Here is a 19896-nt window from a genome sequence, read left to right as displayed (position 1 = left end):
TATCTAGGTAGCGAACTATTTTAAAAAATAAATAATACTATGATTTTTTTATCATAGTACGATTTTCGGTTAGATCTGATCAAAAAAGGGACCAAACCGAAAACCTTATATTTTAGTAAAAAAACACAAACTAGATCATTTAGACTAAGACCAAACTAAATACTGAAATTACGGTTTAATTTGATCCGATTTAATATACAATTAGACCAAACCTTGTTAATCCCCACTTCTTTACAATCATTAATTCTATTGAATAAAATGTTTTTACAACTTCATAAAGATGAGAGATAAGTGCATGTAATTAGTGTTAGAACAAGTTATCGAAAATAAATTTTTAACAATTAGTAGCAATATTCAATTAGCTAGAAGACATTAGTGAGATTAAAAAAACATTAAGAAAAAATTGCATGTAGCACTCATATATCATATATGTCATTATGCAAATAAGCTAATTATGTTAATATTATGAATTGTAAATATTGAGAATTGTAAGTCAATTTATGTTAATATTATGAGTCAATTTTGTGGTTGAGGGATTTTTTTATTTAATTACCTTATAAAATTTAATAGGAGTTTGATTCATACTAACTACAGATGGATTAATTTTCTCTACCTTTGACTATAAAGATTCTTTAGCCTACTATTAAATAAAAAATAATAAATTGTATCAATTGCTATTCATCCATGTTTAATAACTTAACTTTCTTAATTAAATGAATAAATAATGGTATGATTAGTTATCTCCTTATATTATATAACTATTGTTTTACATAAAAATAAGAAATTAAGCCAATACATTGTAACAACAACAACAACAAATTAAGAATAAATAAAGTATAATAAAAAAAATTAAATAACAAAAGCTTGTGTAAACAATAGGATGGCCTTAGAAAGTAAACATTGTAGATCACTATCAAGTATTTAATACATAATTCAAAGCCAATCTAGAGATGAAACAAACTTAGTATAAATCCACACAAAAGGAACCAGATAGAAATCTAGTTAGAGTACTTATAAATGAATTATGAGACTAAGAATGTATGGAGGATGGAGCATTTGTTCATTCAAATAATAACAACCATGCATGCACATTATACCTAGCCCTTTAGAATCCATCCATTTAGTACCATATTAGAATCATTTCTTGTGGGAATTTTTGGCAAATGATTATCGATTATTGACTTGTTTAACGACTTACAACATTGGTTGTTTGTTAGCTGTTAAGTCAGCTATATAAACCAGCTTTCAAGGACATATGTAGTAAAAATTAGTTGTTGGTTGTTAACGATACCTTATATAGTATTAGATAAAAAGCAGACCATGTCAAAAAGATAAAAGCCAATAAAAAATAAATAGTAGCTTTCTGATTTTGGTTTAAAAGTCACTTATCAAAAATATTTTTTAATTGTTTAACTGAATGATAGTTGGAAATTAAAAGCCAAAAGCTAATAATTAAAAAGTCATATAACAAACACATGTGTAATAATATTTGAAAAATAAAAAATGAGAATCGGGTTTAATTTTAGTTGAAGTATGTATCATGAGAAGTTTAATTCTAGTAAGCCTATTTCTTCCTTTATCCTTCATTGCAACACAATAATAATAATAATAATAATAATAATAATAATAATAATAATAATAATAATAGCTGAGAAAAAGAACCTACGAAATCAAATTTATATAATCAATTTGGAATATCATGTGACCTATTATTCATGTGTCACAAATATAATTAAGGGAATTCTTGTTTTATTTTTAGGAATGGACTATTCATTGTTTGATTGATTGTTGATGAATCTCAATTGGATGTTAATTGTTTTTGTAACTACACCTGACTCATGTTATTCCTCCATCACATCATTTATTGGCTATTTAGCCCATTTAATTTTAGCATAGAGATTAAAAAATCGATATAATAAATAAAAGTCGTGGAGTATCAAAAATAAGAGACACTATAGTGATTATAAGTGAGGGAGTCATATCCAAATAAAAAAATATGATAAATTTATTAGAACAGACTAAAATGAAAAAATAAATAAATTTAGCGGAAGAAATGAGTGTTACACAAATACAGAATTATAGAAGTACTTGTGAAGTTTCTCACTTCCACGACTTAAAAAAAGAAGCAATCATGCATTTTCCATTTCGTCTCATTTGCGTCATTTGTGAATCTACTCGAATTCTATAATTTCATTCTTAGTTTATTAGTGTGTGAATCTCATACTATATGTATGCGTAATAATGCAAGTGGAACATGGCTTTAAGGGTCCACATTGAGGTTATTTAGCTAATTATTCAATGGAATATTATGTTTTTTATGGCTAAAAATAATAAAAGTATTAAGCTCAAATTAAATAAATTGGATGGTGTTTAATTGAATTGAATCGTTGAATGGAGGTCATTTGATTTGAAAATATCCAATAAGATGGATGTTCTAAATAAGAAGGATAAGAAGTATTTTATGTTAGAGTGTATAACGTATCTTGGGGCTTCAACCATCAGCTTAAACTTTTGGTTGAGTTGGTTCCTTGACATGGTATCAGTAGCCATTGTGGCAAGAGGTCACAGGTTCAAAACTCAATCACCCCTCATTTAAAATGGGCTCCCATGTGAGGGGGCGTGTTAGAGTATATAACATATTTTGAGGCCTCAACCATCAGCTTAAGCTTTTGGTTGAGTTAGTTCCTTAACATTCTATACTCTTGATTTCAATAAGATAAAATAAATCTAAGGTCACAATCGAGCCAAAAACACTTAATTATAAAAGTTACTATGTATACTAAAAAATATACTATGTCATAAAACTAAAGAATATTCTAATTTATAACATAGTATCGCGTTATAAAAAAAGCTTTCAATATGAATTTTCTATAATAAATTGTATTAGTATATTGATTAAATTTAATATCATACTCCCTCCTATTTACCCTAAGTGTTTTATTTTTTTATTGGGTCAAATCATTATAAATGTCTCATTTTTATTTTGAGTATGTTAACTTTACCAATTTACACTTATTAAACTTTTTCTTTTCACACTTTTGGACATACTAATCCCACTTTGCCCCTATCGAAACTTTAAAACACTATGCTCTTTCTCAGTCCACATATGCTCCCATTTGACCACTGAAAAAAGGTGAGAAGTTAAATGAAACACTTTAGATGATTAGAAAAGAGTATTTGTTAGTCCATAACAATTAATCAGCAAACATTTTTAGCGATAAATATGTAATTAAAATAATTTATTCTAATTGATTATGGGAAGTATATTCTTGTGAATGAAAAATTAAAAAAGGATGGACAATAAATATAGTATAAAGTATGGAGTGTATGGACCAAGTAAATATTAGATTTTTACTCTCAACACTTGGTAAATTTTTATAAGTTATCACCTAACTTAAGAAATCTATAACTTGAGATATCATTAGATTTCATGGTCTTGATGAAGAAACTTTTCAAAGTGGAAGTTAGGTACTTAAAGAAACAGTGAAGTACCCTTAAACTAACTATTAATCCTACTAAAGTTAAGCCTAAAACCCAATCTTATACCATAATTGTGATTAATTAAAGGGCAATTACTTATAAATTTTTGGTTAGATATGCATATTATTTGTTGCTTGATTGTAATTACTTGCATATTTAGCTGTTTGGTAACAGCTAGCTAGCTGAGATTGATTTAATAATATGAATGGATTGGTGATTAGGCTAACTTTTTACTTTAATGATCATGTTTAGTATAAGCTTAATTAGCATAATTGATGGATGGTATTCCAGGTGTATTAGAAAATTAATTTCAAGATAAATTTTGGGTTTGAGTGCTCAATTCTTATACACTATGTACTAGGTAGTAGGAGAGGACAAGGACTCGTGATTTTAATAATTTTATATAATAATAATAATAATAATAATAATAATAATAATAATAATAATAATAATAATAATAATAATACTTTTACTAATCTTTCTTTCATTTTCATACTAGTTGGGTAACCAAAGATCACATTTAATATTTGATGTTTTCTTAGTGTTTTGTTCAGGTGTGTTTTTATTATTTTGGGGATTTTTTTGTGTTTGGTAGAAGGTTGATGGCTGATATTAATTAGTTATTGAAGTGATTGATTTTATTAACTGATTTGACCTGTTAATTTTGAATTTGTTGTTAGGAGCAGCTTGTTCGAAAATAGATGATTCATAACAACAAGTTGTTTCAATCAGCTAATTTACCATAACATCAAATATAGATGATTTGATCACTTAACTATTTATTTGGTCAAAATAAACTAAAATTATTCAATAAATTTATTTTACTAAACACCTTTTTGTTTGTTTAATGGTCTGTTTATTTTTGTTTTAGTTTTTATGTGTGTTTATTTTTGGAATATGTCTGAGTTGTGCTTGGTTCGAGTTAGTTGTATTGATATAGATCAAGATTTACCCTAATACTATTATGATTTTTTGAAAGAAATACTATTATGATTTAAAACCTAATAATTTGCTACACTATTGGAAATTTGCTTTTGTAAGGGGATGTTAATTTGTTGATAATCAAAAAAAATTGAATTTTATGGATAATATTATAAGAGCAAATAAATATATTAGTGAAAAAATTTTTAAAAGTGGGGAGATAATTTTCAAATACTAAAATTTTAGCAACTTGATTAGTACAAGCATATTAAAATAGAACATGTAGCAAATTATTTGGAATTTATTTGGAATTGAGGAAGTAATTATTATAAGGTTATGAATTCTTCTAAACTCATATCTCAATCTTCAAACTATGTTATATATCAGATTTCTACTAATTTTATTCTACTTTGTTATCATTTAGATTCATGTAAGACTCTTTAATATTACATTTTGTTTACAGTATCACTTCATACTCTAAAAATATTTTTATAAAACATAATTGTTTATATAAATGTACAAGTGTGATGAAATGATTGACCTTTGATCTTTAAAAACTGCCACAAGTTTTTTAGAGGGTCTATCATGATATAGATTACTGGTGAGTCTTAACAGCATCAGTAACAATAACCTATTTAGAGGTTATATGACCAAATAAAGGTAAAAAGCCTATTAATAGTGATCTAAAATAAGGCTGATCATGGAAAATGTTGAAGAATTTGGTCACTGTATGACCTAATCTCTCAAACGGTCATCTCTTTTTAATCAAAGCAAATGCCATGTGTCGTCATTCTGTTGATCCGTGTGTTTCTATTGAAGACATTCCATCAACACTCTGCTGTTGCCTTTTCCACTTGTCTTCTTTCAATTGGTTGAAAAAATACTTCTTTTATCTTAACTTGCTATTTTCTCATTTAAATAAAATTCAAAAAATAAAAAAAATATACAATCGTTCATATTTTTTCAAGATCTATAAAGTGAAACCACTCTTACTATTATTTAAAATATTTTCAAAACTAAAAAAAAAACTTCTTTTAAAAATGATGACCTTTTAAAAGAGGTCATTGTTAATAAAATTTGGTTAAAAGATGAACTTTTAGAAAAGAGAAATAGTAGAATGACCTTTTTATTAGATCACCATAAATAATGCTCTTAAACTTGATTTAAACTCTCCCTAAAAGTTTCTTCAAGACTAGGGATATTTATACCCTAAGTTGACCAATAAGTAGGGTCATTTCGTTTATTTTCGGATCTCAACATTAAACCTCGAAAATGACCCTTTAAAAATAATGCTATATTTTAATAATATATAATACTCCTTTTACATACGAGTTATTTTTTTTAATATTTTAATTTTATGATTAAACTTTAACAACTTTAACCCTCAATATCTTATATAGGAAACCTATTAGCATAAGTGACAAAGATTATTGCTAATAATGTATATTTTTATGAATCTAAATGTTATATATACATAGATTCATACACTTTAATTTAATAGTGGTCAATTTTGAAATTTGATAAAATAAAAAAAAGTGAGAGTATCATAGTTTTGAAAACACTAAATATAGGCAGCAATAAGTTAGGAGCATATTCAACAAATTTAAATATTTGAAATTATAAATAAATAAGCTTAATGTATATCGCCCCAACAACATTAAAACAGAAAAAGTGAATTATCGTACTTTTATATTACGTACTAATTATAGCTATTAAATTAGGGTCCCTAAAAGGTAATAAGATATTCAACAATTTTTGATAAAAAAAATATGAGTTTGATGGTTATCGATCCCCAACAATAAAAAAACAAAACGAGTATATCATAATATCATTTGTATTCAACAAATTTAAATAAAGAAATGAGCTTAATGCTATAGAACTCAAACAACATCAAAAAAAAAAAAAAAAAGTATATCATTATATTTACGTACTAATTTAATAAATAAAAAAAAAACGAGCTAAGAGGAATTAATTCTTTGACGTTTACTTAGAGATTCAATAGCTCAACCAGCCCTGCTACATTGCTTTTGGTAGTAGTTTTAAGGCATAATTTTTATGAGGCCTTGTGTTAATGCTCAGGTTGTACAGGGTTTTAATTGGGCCTGTCAATGCTTTAACGGGTGCTCCCCTTGCTTGAACGAGCAAACTTATTTTAGAAATTATTGGCTTGAATTTGTTAAGTTTGTTTGAACGAGTGCTCTTTTTGCTTAAATGAGAAAACTCATTCTAGAATTGTCAAGTTTAATGATGGAACAAACAAAGTAGCAAACAAATTTTAAATCAATTTCTTTCATTTAGTTATCTTCAAAAATAATCAAATTACAACTTTATGTTAGACATGAATCCAACAATCACCTAAAACTCTTTAATTGTTAGTATAATAGAATTTGAAATATATATCAATTATCAAATGTAGTTCATCGAATTCACAGTAAAAAAAATAAGATCTAGAGTTCATCCAAATTATAAAGGAAATACTTTATTAAAAAGACAGCACTCCTCTAATTTTTTTTCCCTCTCCTTATTTGTGAAAACTATTGCCTCCATCGGAGTTTCAAGTAGAGGTTTATATGCATGATTTTATCAGTGAATAGACTTGAAACTTTTTTAAGACGATGTATTGTATTTCACATTTTGGTTTATTTTATTAGCCGTAAAAGCCTTGTATTATCTTGTAGTTCGTCGTGTCTTGCTTTTGTTTGTATTTTGCGGGTCTTGTTGTGAATAGCGTAGATGTCACTCTAGGTTTTAGTTGAAAAAGAAGGCCATTGAGCACTTCTTGTTGATGGGGAAAGTCTTATGAAAGGAATGGGTGATTCACTTCAATTGCTCATTCTACATTATTTGTGAGAAAGAAAAGTTCACTAAGCTTAGTGTGTGATGGAGATCTTGTCACTTTACTAGAGCTGTTCAAAACAAACCCGACCCGGAATCGAAAATTATCCGACCCGAAAAAATGTTAATTTTTTATGTTTACCGAACCAGAATTATCCGAACCGATATTGCACTCGAACCGTTTGATAACCGAAAAGGGAAAAATCGAACTCGAACTGCAACCGAATTTTATAACCGACATATAAACGTTAACCGATGTTACCCGAACTCAACAGTGATCGACCCGAGTCAAATCCGACCCGAACTATGCACGTAACCGAATGCAACCTGACTAAAACCGATTAAGATCGAACTGATACAAACCCGAATCGATTATTAATCGAACTGTTTTTAATCCGAACTGATACAAACCCGAACCGATTGTTAATCGAACTGTTATAAATCCGAATCAATTTTTCACCTAATTTCAGCAAATTAGGTCCAATTTCAATTTTCTAATTATGATTTTTTTAATATTTGAAAACTAATTTCTAATATTGAAACATTGTAAACAAGATTATATATAAATAAATAAGATTCCCCATGATATTAAAATCAATTATAAACCAATAAGCACATTACAAAAATTGGACAACTAGTAAGATCTCACACGTCTATATACAAAGATCAACGACTTAGAATAAGTAATGTATCAATTGAGTAATATATTCATCAAATTGGACAATTAGTTATCTAAAATAATTTATTTGAGTATATAAATATTTTATATCAAATATTAAATATTTTTATAATTGAATTTGATCAAATTGCATAATTTAGGCTATTTAATTCAAAGTAACAAAAAAGATGGGGTACTAGTTTCATTTACTATAATAGATCAAATTACAATAAATAAACTTTGAATTACAATCGATTATTAATAGCCTATAAATTATTAATAGCCTATAAAGGCTTCCTCCAGAAATAAACGTATGCCACTTAATGCAGCGAGCACATGGTATTCTTTAGTAAAAGGCGAAAGAATAGTTCGCTTTGTGCTCACTGCGTGGTAGCGTGAGAATAAAGAGAAGCAAGTTTTGTTATTTATATGCATAGCATTACCTTGCTCTTTTTTCTTGACCGATGTGGGATATTGTGTTTTCACTAATCTCTACAACAATGTTTTTTTTTGGAAAGTACTCCAAAAATGTAGTATCTTGAGAATTAGAAATAAGAAATCCCTTGTTAACTGATCTTTACATTAGAGTAAGTTAGGATAAGTAATAATAAAACTGAATTTACAAAATTTCCAATGGGTTAATAAATGGGTTCAAATATGGGTCGACCTGACCTGATTGACTAATTTAATAAATGGGTTAAACAGATTTTTTTCGGGTTTAAATATTCAACCTGAACCTAACCCATTTAATAAACAGATCAGGTTGGGTTGACCCATTTAATTAATTGGGTCAAAAATCTAAACCCAAACCCGCTAATTTTGGGTCGGTTTCAGATCAGGTTAGCAGGTTTGCCAGCCCTAAGATCAGTAATAACATTGAGTTAGCTGTCAATGATAGTCTGTAACTATAACTCTATAACTCTATAAGATAGTTTGTATTAGTTTCATTCACTCCAATAGGTCTAGTTCTGAACATTATCAAGCTTTAAATTAAATACGATCAATTATTAGTGTAATAGATTTATTATTTTAAAGTATTCAAGGTCACTAATAAGTATAAATACATAATATCATATAAAATGGTTATAATTACTTGATTAATCTAATTCACTTTATTATATATAATAAGTTTCAATTGTCAAACTTAGAAATACAATCGATTATTAGTGTAATAGAGTAATGTATATTCTAATAGCTTATACTCCCTCTAATTAAAAACAAATGTCTCATTTGGAATTTGCATAAATTCTCCCTCTAGTAATATATTCTAAATTTCTAATAAGTTAATTACAAGCCTAAAAAGAAATCGAGATAATTACTCTGAATTGGAGAGACTATTAGTTTAGCCTTTAAAGTACTCAATAAAGCTAATAAGTCTAAGTACGTAACTAATAGCCTATGAGATAGTTTAGATTATTCTTATTCATTCAAACAAATCGAGTTTCGATTATTGAATTTTAATATTCAATCAATTATCAAAAGTAGCAACATGATGCATTATTAAATAATAGTCTCATATATATTGACCGAGTTGTGAGGTGTTCAATCGGGTCATTGGGTTGATTTCGGATTACGTATTTCGGGTCGGTTAAAATCGGTTTTTGCGTCCCTATTGTTTTTCACATCATGGTAAATCATTTTACAAATCGGGTTCGGTTATAAGGTCTAGTAAATTTCGGATTATTAGGTCTATTTTGAACACTTCTAAGTTTATCTGTTGTTAAGTTAATTGTTATGAAAGACGTTTGTTAAAAATTATTGTTAGTTATAAGTTGTTTTTTCGCATTGGGTTAAGAGTGATTTACCAAAACTTTTAATGGATATTTGAGCAATAAAATTGAAAAAAAAATCATAAAGTAAACCATATGAAACTATATTCCTTTATTTCAAAGAAATAACTCAATTATAAATTCGGTAAAAATCAAAGAAATTGTGTAAAAGTGTGATAAATTAAAACGGTATATATATATATATATATATATATATATATATATATATATATATATATATATATATATATATATGTATATATATATATATATGTATATATATATATATATGTATATATATATATATGTATATATATATATATATATATATATATATATGTATATATATATATATATATGTATATATATATATATATATATATGTATATATATATATATATGTATATATATATATATATATATATATATGTATATATATATATATATGTATATATATATATATGTATATATATATATATATATATATATATATATGTATATATATATATATATATATATATATATATATATATATATATATATATATATATATATATATATATATGTATATATATATATATATGTATATATATATATATATATATATATGTATATATATATATATATATATATATATATATATATATATATATATATGTATATATATATATATATATGTATATATATATATATATATGTATATATATATATATATGTATATATATATATATATATATATATATATATATATATATATATGTATATATATATATATATATATATATATATATGTATATATATATATATATATATATATATATATATATATATGTATATATATATATATATATATATATATATATATATATATATATATATATATATATATATATATATATATATATATATATATATATATATATATATATATATATATGAGAAAGTGAAAAATGTTTGTGGATGACCAGAAAGATAAATTAAATGTACGTGGAGATAAAAATTAAGAATGAAACGTAAGTCATAATTAAAAATAAATTTAGAGCAATCAATACATCGGACTAATAAGGTTATTTATTTGAGAATTTAATACAAAAGATAATCAACTTGTTATATTAGCAATTTCTTCATCATATTTTCAATTTTCACCCTTATTTAGAGTTGATCGACTATATAGCATTATATTTAAAGCTTCAGGTATTTTCTTAAGCTTAAGTTGATTTGTCAAAGTCTCAAGATTAGTAAGAAGGGGTATGAGTAGGATTCGAATAGGGTCTAGCAAACTGAGATTTACACCTTATTTTTTGTAGGACCCAAATCCAAACTCAAATCCTTTGAAGTTGAAAATTTAGGACTCATATCCTAGATTTATAGGGTTCAAAAAAAAGAGTGAGACCCTCAATTTAGGGTCGACTCTGGGTCTAGACACATACACATCTATACTCCATGTAAATAATATATGTATATCTAGTCTATGATGAGTTCTTAACCTGATTGTAGTCTTAAATGATGGCTTTAAAATGCAGTTGATGAGTAATGGGATATTCAAGAGTGTAATACACAGGGTGATTCCAAATTCAAAGAAGGAAAGGTTTACAGTGGCAGCATTTTATTTTCCAAACCCAGATGGTGAAGTGGGACCTGTCAATGAACTGATATGCAACAATGAACCACAGTTATATAAAAGAGTGTCCACTCAAACATACAGAAACCTCTTCTTTGAGACATACCCTACAGGCAAAAGGGTCATTGATGTTCTCAAAATCTAGTTTAATTTGTATTCTTAATTTCTTCATACTTTTGTCTGCATCATCAACTTTCTTTACTCAAACTATCCCTTCTTCTAAATGTTGTACTTTGATGTGGAGTGTTTTTTTTTCTTCTAAATGTGATGAAAATGTTACGATTATAAGTTTCTCTAAAGGAAATCGTCCATTTGGGTATTATCGCAAACACACATGTATTGTACGCGTAGCTAAGGGTTTAAACACACTGGAGTTAAACTAATTAAATTTACCTTATTTCAATTGCCACATACTGGATTTAAAATATATTCATTTCGTTTCTTTTTAAATGTCCTATTTGTTTTTTGGACATTATTCATCGATCACTCTTACGGCCCGTTTGGTACATGGTATTAGAGGGCGGTAATGGTAATAAAATTAAGTAATAAAAAATGTGGTTGTTTGGATGTCTTCAATGGTAATGGATGGTAATAAAATAAGGTAATGAAATTACCAAAAATGACCATTTTTATTACCATCAAACAACCTGGTATTAGGCTGTAATGGTAATGAAGTATTACTGTGGTAATAAAATAAGGTAATGTTGTTTCGAGCTGAAGAAAAAAAATAATGAAGAAAAAAAAGGTAATGTATGTAATTATCCAAAAAAATATTATTATTAAAAAAGATCCATTAGATAGAATAATTTAGATACAATAATGCTTTTAGATACAAATATGCAATAATGAAACTAAGAGTCATTACCATTTTTTATTAATAACAACCAAATGCAATCAATGGAATATTATCTTTCATTACCATTCTTTAGTCATGCACACCAAACAAAAGAATCTTCATTACCAATTCTAATATCCATTCCTTCATTACTATTGCCATTACAACATTTCATTCCCATTACTTCATTACCATCAACCAAACGGGTCGTTAGGGGTATTTGATATTGGAATATATAATGTAATGGAAAGAGAAATGATAAAGACGAGTAAAGGTAAGAGTATAGATTGTAGTTATATGTTATTTGGCGTAAAAATATAAGGAAACATTTACTTGATCATAGTATGAGAATTTGTTACTTGACATAAATTATAGGTAACAAAATAAGGTATTCATTACCCTCAAGAAAGGGATTAGGTTAACCTAATATTATACCAAACAAAAAATGTGGAGTAATGATAATTCATAATTAAATCCCTTACTTGGTATTAAATAGTTCATACCAAACACCCCTTAATGTGTATTTTATTTTCAATCCATACGCTAAAATATAATTAAATAGAATTTTATTGATTCGTCTAAAACATACAGTTTATTAATATTTATTTTGTATAATTTTTAGTTATGTAGAGTTACAGACTTACAGTTTTAAGTATCCGATTAGTGCATCAATGACTTTACTTTTATATAGGCAAATTACTCACCAAATATGATAATAAAACAAAATAGAAATAATAAATTTAAATGGAGTATGAAACTAGACATGAATACAAAATTAATGAATGTTAATTTTCACGTTTTAACTTTTAACTAATAGAGATTATAAAATACTCTATTATCATTAAATATACTCTTAATTTTTTATTTTACTAAGACAATCTCATATTATCATATACACAAGTTGACTGAAAAAAAACATACACAACGCCTAAACCAAAATGGCGTTAATTAATACTCTGTGTTAGTTATTCCGGAGGCACATGTAGAATGCTTTCAGGCGCTTCTGTTTTTTGCTTTCTAATTTCAAATACTCTGCTCATTAGTCATTGCTATCAAATTTGTGCTATAGATATCTAATTTCAAGCGGAAGATTAAAAAAAGTCTTAAGGGGTCGGGTTCAAACCGATGGCCCGGTCCGTTAATATTTTGATCCGATCCATTGAACGCCTCTAAATATGCGATAGTATTTAAATACTAAAAAATAAAATAAATTAATATTTTATAGGAAAAAGTGGTAAAATGCGAGATAAAAAAAATTAGTCATAACTAAAAATAAAAACACAAATTCTTGTGAGAGACCATCTCTAATCGGGTCGGCCAAATATATAATTTTTTAATCTCACATCGGGAAGCTGACAAACGTGGCAAGATATATGATCGTTAAAATTCTTCATTTCTTTTCAATTTAAACGACCAGGTTTGTCGTGGAAATGATTAATCATATATTTAGTTTCTTAGTTCTAGATGAAACTTCATTTTGCATATTCTGTCTTAATGAGTTTTGACATTTATTTACTGACTGTGCAGTTTGTTCTTGATGCTTATCGGAAAGGCGACAAGTTGAAATTTGCCAACCACTCCCCTGATCCAAATTGCTATGCAAAGGTATCTCTTGCTTTTTTTTATGTATATGAAGAATGCTAATTGTGAATTGCAATTCTCAGGAAAGTAGAGATTTTGGGTTGCTTTATTGTTGTTTTTATAAGGAATTTTTTTATTTATATTATATATTATATTTTAATTATGCTTATGATTTTTATATATTTTCCTCTAATTTTATTTTAATATTTTAAATTTGGTTATGATTTCCATGTGTTTTACCTAACTTTATTAAAATATGTTTTAATAATTGTCATTTTCTTTTTTTTTCACTAATTTTATTTTAATATTTTTTAAAGTTCATAAAATTTATTATAAAATAATATATTTATCATCCATCTCATTTAAAAAAAATTATCTATTATCTAAAATTTCAATTTTTCTTAATTTATATTTATTTGTGACATTACAGAATTGAGTCGACAATTGCAATGTCACAAATAAACATATTTAACAAAAACAAACTGGCAAAATGAAGTAGATATTGTTTTTCAAATTAAACAAAATAAATATAACAAAAGCAAAATAAATGTAAACTGTTCAACATTTAAACTTGTTCTTTAAACCATTTTATTTAAAAGATTTTGGAATTAAGTGAAAACTCTAAAAGATGCAGAGTATCATATCAAAGGATGAAGAAAAGGGACGATCACAGTCGTCACGTGAAAGGCCTATACGAAATCATGTAAAAGGTGGCTATCACGTGAAATCAAAAGCTATAATCGGATAATTATCATTAAGATTCAAATTCAAGAATAAAAACAATGATCAGAATTGAGATGATGTTGATCAGGTGAGTCTGATCGCTACTTTGATCTTATAATCAAATATTATAATAAATTGTGGTGTTAGACTTCTACAACACAAGATCCGCATAAAATTATGGAGAGTGACTGCACACCAAATGATGAAGTTTCATTCTAAAACAAATTGTTAATAAGAGGAATAGCTCATCAATATGTTAGTCAACCTCATTTTAATTATTTGGTCTAAAATCACATACTCTCCTCATTTCAATAACTTTGTCTTATTTTATTTCGGCATAAAGTTAAAAAAAACTAGTGCTTCATATAAAATTTTACTTATTTTACTAAATTGTTAATAAAGAACAAAGTAAAGAAGGGTAATATTGTAAAAAAGACCTAATAAATAAGAAAATAAAACAAAACAAGTGGGATGGACAAATAAGAAAATGGACAAAGTCAATGAAATGGACGGAGTTTTGATTTATTTTTCTAACAATTTATGGACATATTTAGTTGCAAAAAAAATCCCTGCTTTAATAAGTCTAGATCATTCATAATTTATTTTGATGTAATTGATAAGATATGCATGCATTTAGCACAAGTAATGCAATGCTAGCTGATCAGATATATATATATATATATATATATATATATATATATATATATATATATATATATATATATATATATATATATATATATATATATATATATATGTATATGTATATATATATGTATATATATATATATATATATATATGTATATATATATATATATACACACACATGTAATATGATGCAACATTGCAACCTAATTAAGGGAGCATCAATAATATTACTTGCTTCATATTAATAATCAATTTCAATCTTAAATTTTGTTGTAACATATGTATTTTCTTAGTATTTTAAAATTTTAAAATTTATCATAAAATAAATTAAATATTATTAATTAAAATTTATTTAAAAAGATAATAAGTAATTTTGACAACCGTTAATACATTACCTTTACACAATTTTATTATAAACCAAATTAAACTCCCTTGTTTCATCATTTCATCATTTCAAATCAAAAAAAAAAACAACAAAAAAAAAGACTCCCTTTGTTTCATTAGAAAATTCAAGTGATATCATCTACACAATGTTGCAGGTTATGTCTATTAAAAGGCAATGTGGGATAGCATGTATGAAACATTTCAATTCATGGGTGAATTGCAACACATCCGATCCCACATCCTAAAATGAAAGATGGGAAGCTCCTACTTTCTTATAAATAGTCTCATGTGATTTCCAATGGTTTTGCTTAAGTGTTCCCATTGGCTATCTTCTTACTTTAGAAGGTTGGGCTATATGGGCATAGTATAGAATAGTGCGTAGGGAGGTTTGGGTTTCTAGGGTCGGGTGAGGGGTTAGGATTAGTATAGAAGGCTTTAAAGCCATAAGGGAGGGGGACTAACTTAGGGTAGGATAGGATAGGGTAGGGGCTTAGAATAGAAGGTATATGTTTAGGTTAGGATAGTGCCTAGGGGATGGTTAGGGTAGGATAGGATAGGGGCTTAAGGTAGGGTATGATAGGGTAGGTAGGATATGGCCTAGGGGAGGTTAGGGTAGGGTAGGATAGGATAGGGGCTTAAGGTAGATAGGGGCTTGGGATAGGGTAGGGGTTTAGGGTGGGGTAGGATAGGATAGGGGTTTAGGCTAGGGTAGAATAGAATAGGGGTTTAGGGTAGGATAGGATGGGGGTTTAGGGTAGGGTAGGATAGAATAGGGGTTTAGGATCGGGTAGGATAGGGTAGGGGTTTAGGGTGGGGTAGGATAGGATAGGAATTTAGGGTAGGTTAGGATAGGGGTTTAGGGTAGGGTAGAATAGAATAGGGGTAATTGTAGGTTAGTGGGGTAGGATAGTAAAAATGTTACACACATGAATTGTGTTGGTCTAAATTGATGGTTTTGAAATTTTCTCGAGTTTTTGTGTTAATTCTTATGGTCTTCAATGTGATATTATATTTTATCGATCATTTTACTAAAAATTTTTCGTTATTTTCCCCTTCCCATAAAATTAAATTCTTGAAATACTTTATATTTTTGAGTATCAAAACATGAGAAGTTGTGATAATTCTATGGAGTGAGCAAGGCAGAATGTAAACAACATCATAAGCTTGAGTGAGAAATCAAGGCGCTCAGGGGTGCCGAGCAAGCATATAAATCTCAATTCTTTCTAGAGACGTTTAAAACTGAATCCAACTTAACTCGACTTCAAAGTGAATTTAAAATAATGTAAAAATCAATGTGAATACAAGAACCGATTTTAAAATAATTCAAATTGATCCAATGATGCAAATAAACACCCTCCTTTCTTCATTTATTTCATTAGTTGAGCTCCCTATCAACAATTTTAACAAATTCTCAAATGTTCTTTCACCTAATTTATTGATATTGTTTGTTTACTTAACCTTGAAAATATCCTTAGTTTAACATTTTTTGATGTATATAGTCCTTATATATTTTTCAATGACTTTATATAAATATAAAATTAGGTATTAAATAAGTTGATATCTTCTTAATGTGGCGGCCGACTCATGAGTCATGACTTTTGTGTTATTGAAAATGATTATCATTCACTCTGTCTGTCTATATTGGTGCTTTTGACTATTTATTTAACTTAGATTCGACTCAAACTTTTCTTAAACTTAATTTATGATCCAACCATGTTAAAAAAGGTAAAATAAATGATTAAATACAATCCATCTATAAGTCATTAGTACACTTTTAAAATCCTAAACCCATTAAACTCGATAGGTTTGAATTCAAATATGAAGTATAAGACTTTGGTTGTGGATTTGAACTTGAGTCTGAGTTTGAGTCACACGGTTTACACCAGACCAAAATATATTATGGTTTTTCGGTCCGGTCTGGTCTAAAATTTTTAAAACTTAGATCAGAACGGAAACTGTAATTTAAAAAAAACAGATCAGGCCATTTAGACCGTAGACTAAACCAAATACTTAAATTACGGTTTGATCCGATTTGATTTACAATTTAAATCAAACTTTGATCAGCCCTAGTCAAAATAAGCATAGTTGACATCCTAATCATTTAAAGGAGTAGGCTAAGAAGACAACCAATCACATCATACAATTACTTTTCACATCATAATATCCCTACTCATTTCATAATTGATATTTTTTTTTCTCTTTCAAAATTAATATTTCTACATCTATTTCTTTTAAAATTAATTTAAAAACATTATATACCATCTTTGTGTCATAATGTTTGCTATATTTTTAATTACATCAGTTTCACAATATATGCTGTATTGCTATATATTCACTCTTATCATGATTAAATGTTAATTTTATTAATATTTAACTTTTACTCATTCCATTTTCATATGTAATTTACGAATTTTAGTGTTAAATTTTCACTATGATTTTCAATCGATCTATAAGAAAAAACATATTCATGTGGTATCTTGTTAGATTTGTTTCAAAATATATACTTTTAAATATCAACTTTTTAGAATTTTTAAAAACTTACAATTTACATTATTTGATTTAAAGTTTACATTGAGATATACGAAAAAAGCGAATGAGAAGAACATTTAAAAATAGAGGGAGTATAGTTTTTAAAGAAGCATGATTAGAGATATTTACGATCTAAAAATCGATAAGTGTACAAAACTAAATGAAACATTTCACATTTGGTTAGAATATTATATGAGGGAGCATGTCATAATAAAGGAAGTAACTTATAAATTGTCTTATTTATTTTATTTTATCTTACTTCATATATTATTAATTTTTATATTTTTGTCATCATTAACTTTTATTCTATTTTACTATCAGTTCTTAATACTTGGTACAATGTCAAAATGATGTAATTATCATGTAATGGCACGTATTTTACGTATCATGTTGTATTCTTATTCATCATACCATCATCATTTGTTTGCAATCTTTTAGTTATTCATAAAGGCACGTGACTGCCAACTTAGATTGAAAGCTACTCATGTACTCATAACACATCTAACTTTACCGAGACTTAATTGAGCTGCCATATATTCTCATTTCTATTTAATTTGCATTTAATTTTTATTTTGACTCCTCACAAATATTTATATTCTCTTATTTTATTTACGGTCCATTTGATAGATGATAATAGAGGGTGGTAATGAAAATGAAAAATTAATATAATTTTAGTTGAAAAATCTTTTGGCTACCTTAAAGGTCATACTTGTCCAACTTTAATCATCTTATTTTCTTTATAAAATTCATTTCAATGCATTATCATTGGGAGATGTGATATTAGGTGGTAATGAAAATTTGTAAACAAAAAAACTTTTTTGTGATCAAAGTTTCATTACCATGGAAATGCTATGGAACTTTTGATGAATTTTTACACTATAAATCATTCTCATTACCACCATTTAGTACCATTAACCAAACAGTCTATTAATATTTTTCTTATCCACACACTGCAATAGCGTATGTTCCAAAATCATGAGGACATATAGAGTAGCAAAAATTTGTATCAATTTTCAATTTATTTTGTTCTACTTATTTTAAATTATTTTCTTTTTTGGAAATTAACCCCACTAAGCCTGGCTGAATAGCATGAACACCATGAGTTGTGATTCAGGGCTTCATCTTAGAATTGTCCATCATTAGAACCATTATGTTGCATTGAATAAATGTTTTAATATTATTATTAATAGTGTTATTGACCATTTATTTGTTGTTTATAATTCATCCATAAAATGATAAATTAATACTCCTAACCTACCCTAAACCTCTATCCTATCCTACCCCACCTAAACCCCTACCCTATCCTACCCCACCCTAAACCCCTACCCTATCCTACCCTAACCCTCCCCTAAGCACTATCCTAACCTAAACATATACCTTCTATTCTAAGCCCCTACCCTAAGTTAATCCCCCTCCCTTATGGCTCTAAAGCCTTCTATCCTAATCCTAACCCCTCACCCAACCCTAAAAACCCAAACCTCCCTACACACTATTCTATACTATGCCCATATAGCCCAACCTTCTAAAGTAAGAAGATAGCCAATGGGAACACTTAAGCAAAACCAATGGAATTCACATGAGACTATTTATAAGAAAGTAGGAGCTTCCCATCTTTCATTTTAGGATGTGGGATCGGATGTGTTGCAATTCACCCATGAACTGAAATGTTTCATACATGCTATCCCACATCGCCTTTTAATAGACATAACCTGCAAAATTGTGTTAAGGTAATGTATTAACGGTTGTCAAAATTACTTATTATCTTTTTAAATAAATTTTAATTAATAATATTTAATTTATTTTATGATAAATTTTAAAATTTTAAAATACTAAGAAAATACATATGTTACAACAAAATTTAAGATTGAAATTGATTATTAATATGAAGCAAGTAATTTTTTGTAGACATGT

General features: G+C 27.1%; 1 non-coding gene across 1 annotated transcript; it reads right to left on the bottom strand.

Moving 5' to 3' along the window:
* Nucleotides 1–8172: 8172 nt before the first annotated feature.
* LOC130799063 (U5 spliceosomal RNA) lies at nucleotides 8173–8287 on the bottom strand. Its single transcript, XR_009039209.1, has one exon. It is a non-coding gene; the product is annotated as a U5 spliceosomal RNA (small nuclear RNA).
* Nucleotides 8288–19896: the final 11609 nt, after the last annotated feature.

This window comes from Amaranthus tricolor, chromosome 13 (assembly GCF_026212465.1).
Source record: "Amaranthus tricolor cultivar Red isolate AtriRed21 chromosome 13, ASM2621246v1, whole genome shotgun sequence".
NCBI lineage: Eukaryota > Viridiplantae > Streptophyta > Magnoliopsida > Caryophyllales > Amaranthaceae > Amaranthus > Amaranthus tricolor.
Note: the sequence above shows the minus strand (reverse complement) of the source record. Positions and strands in the feature narration are given on the sequence as shown.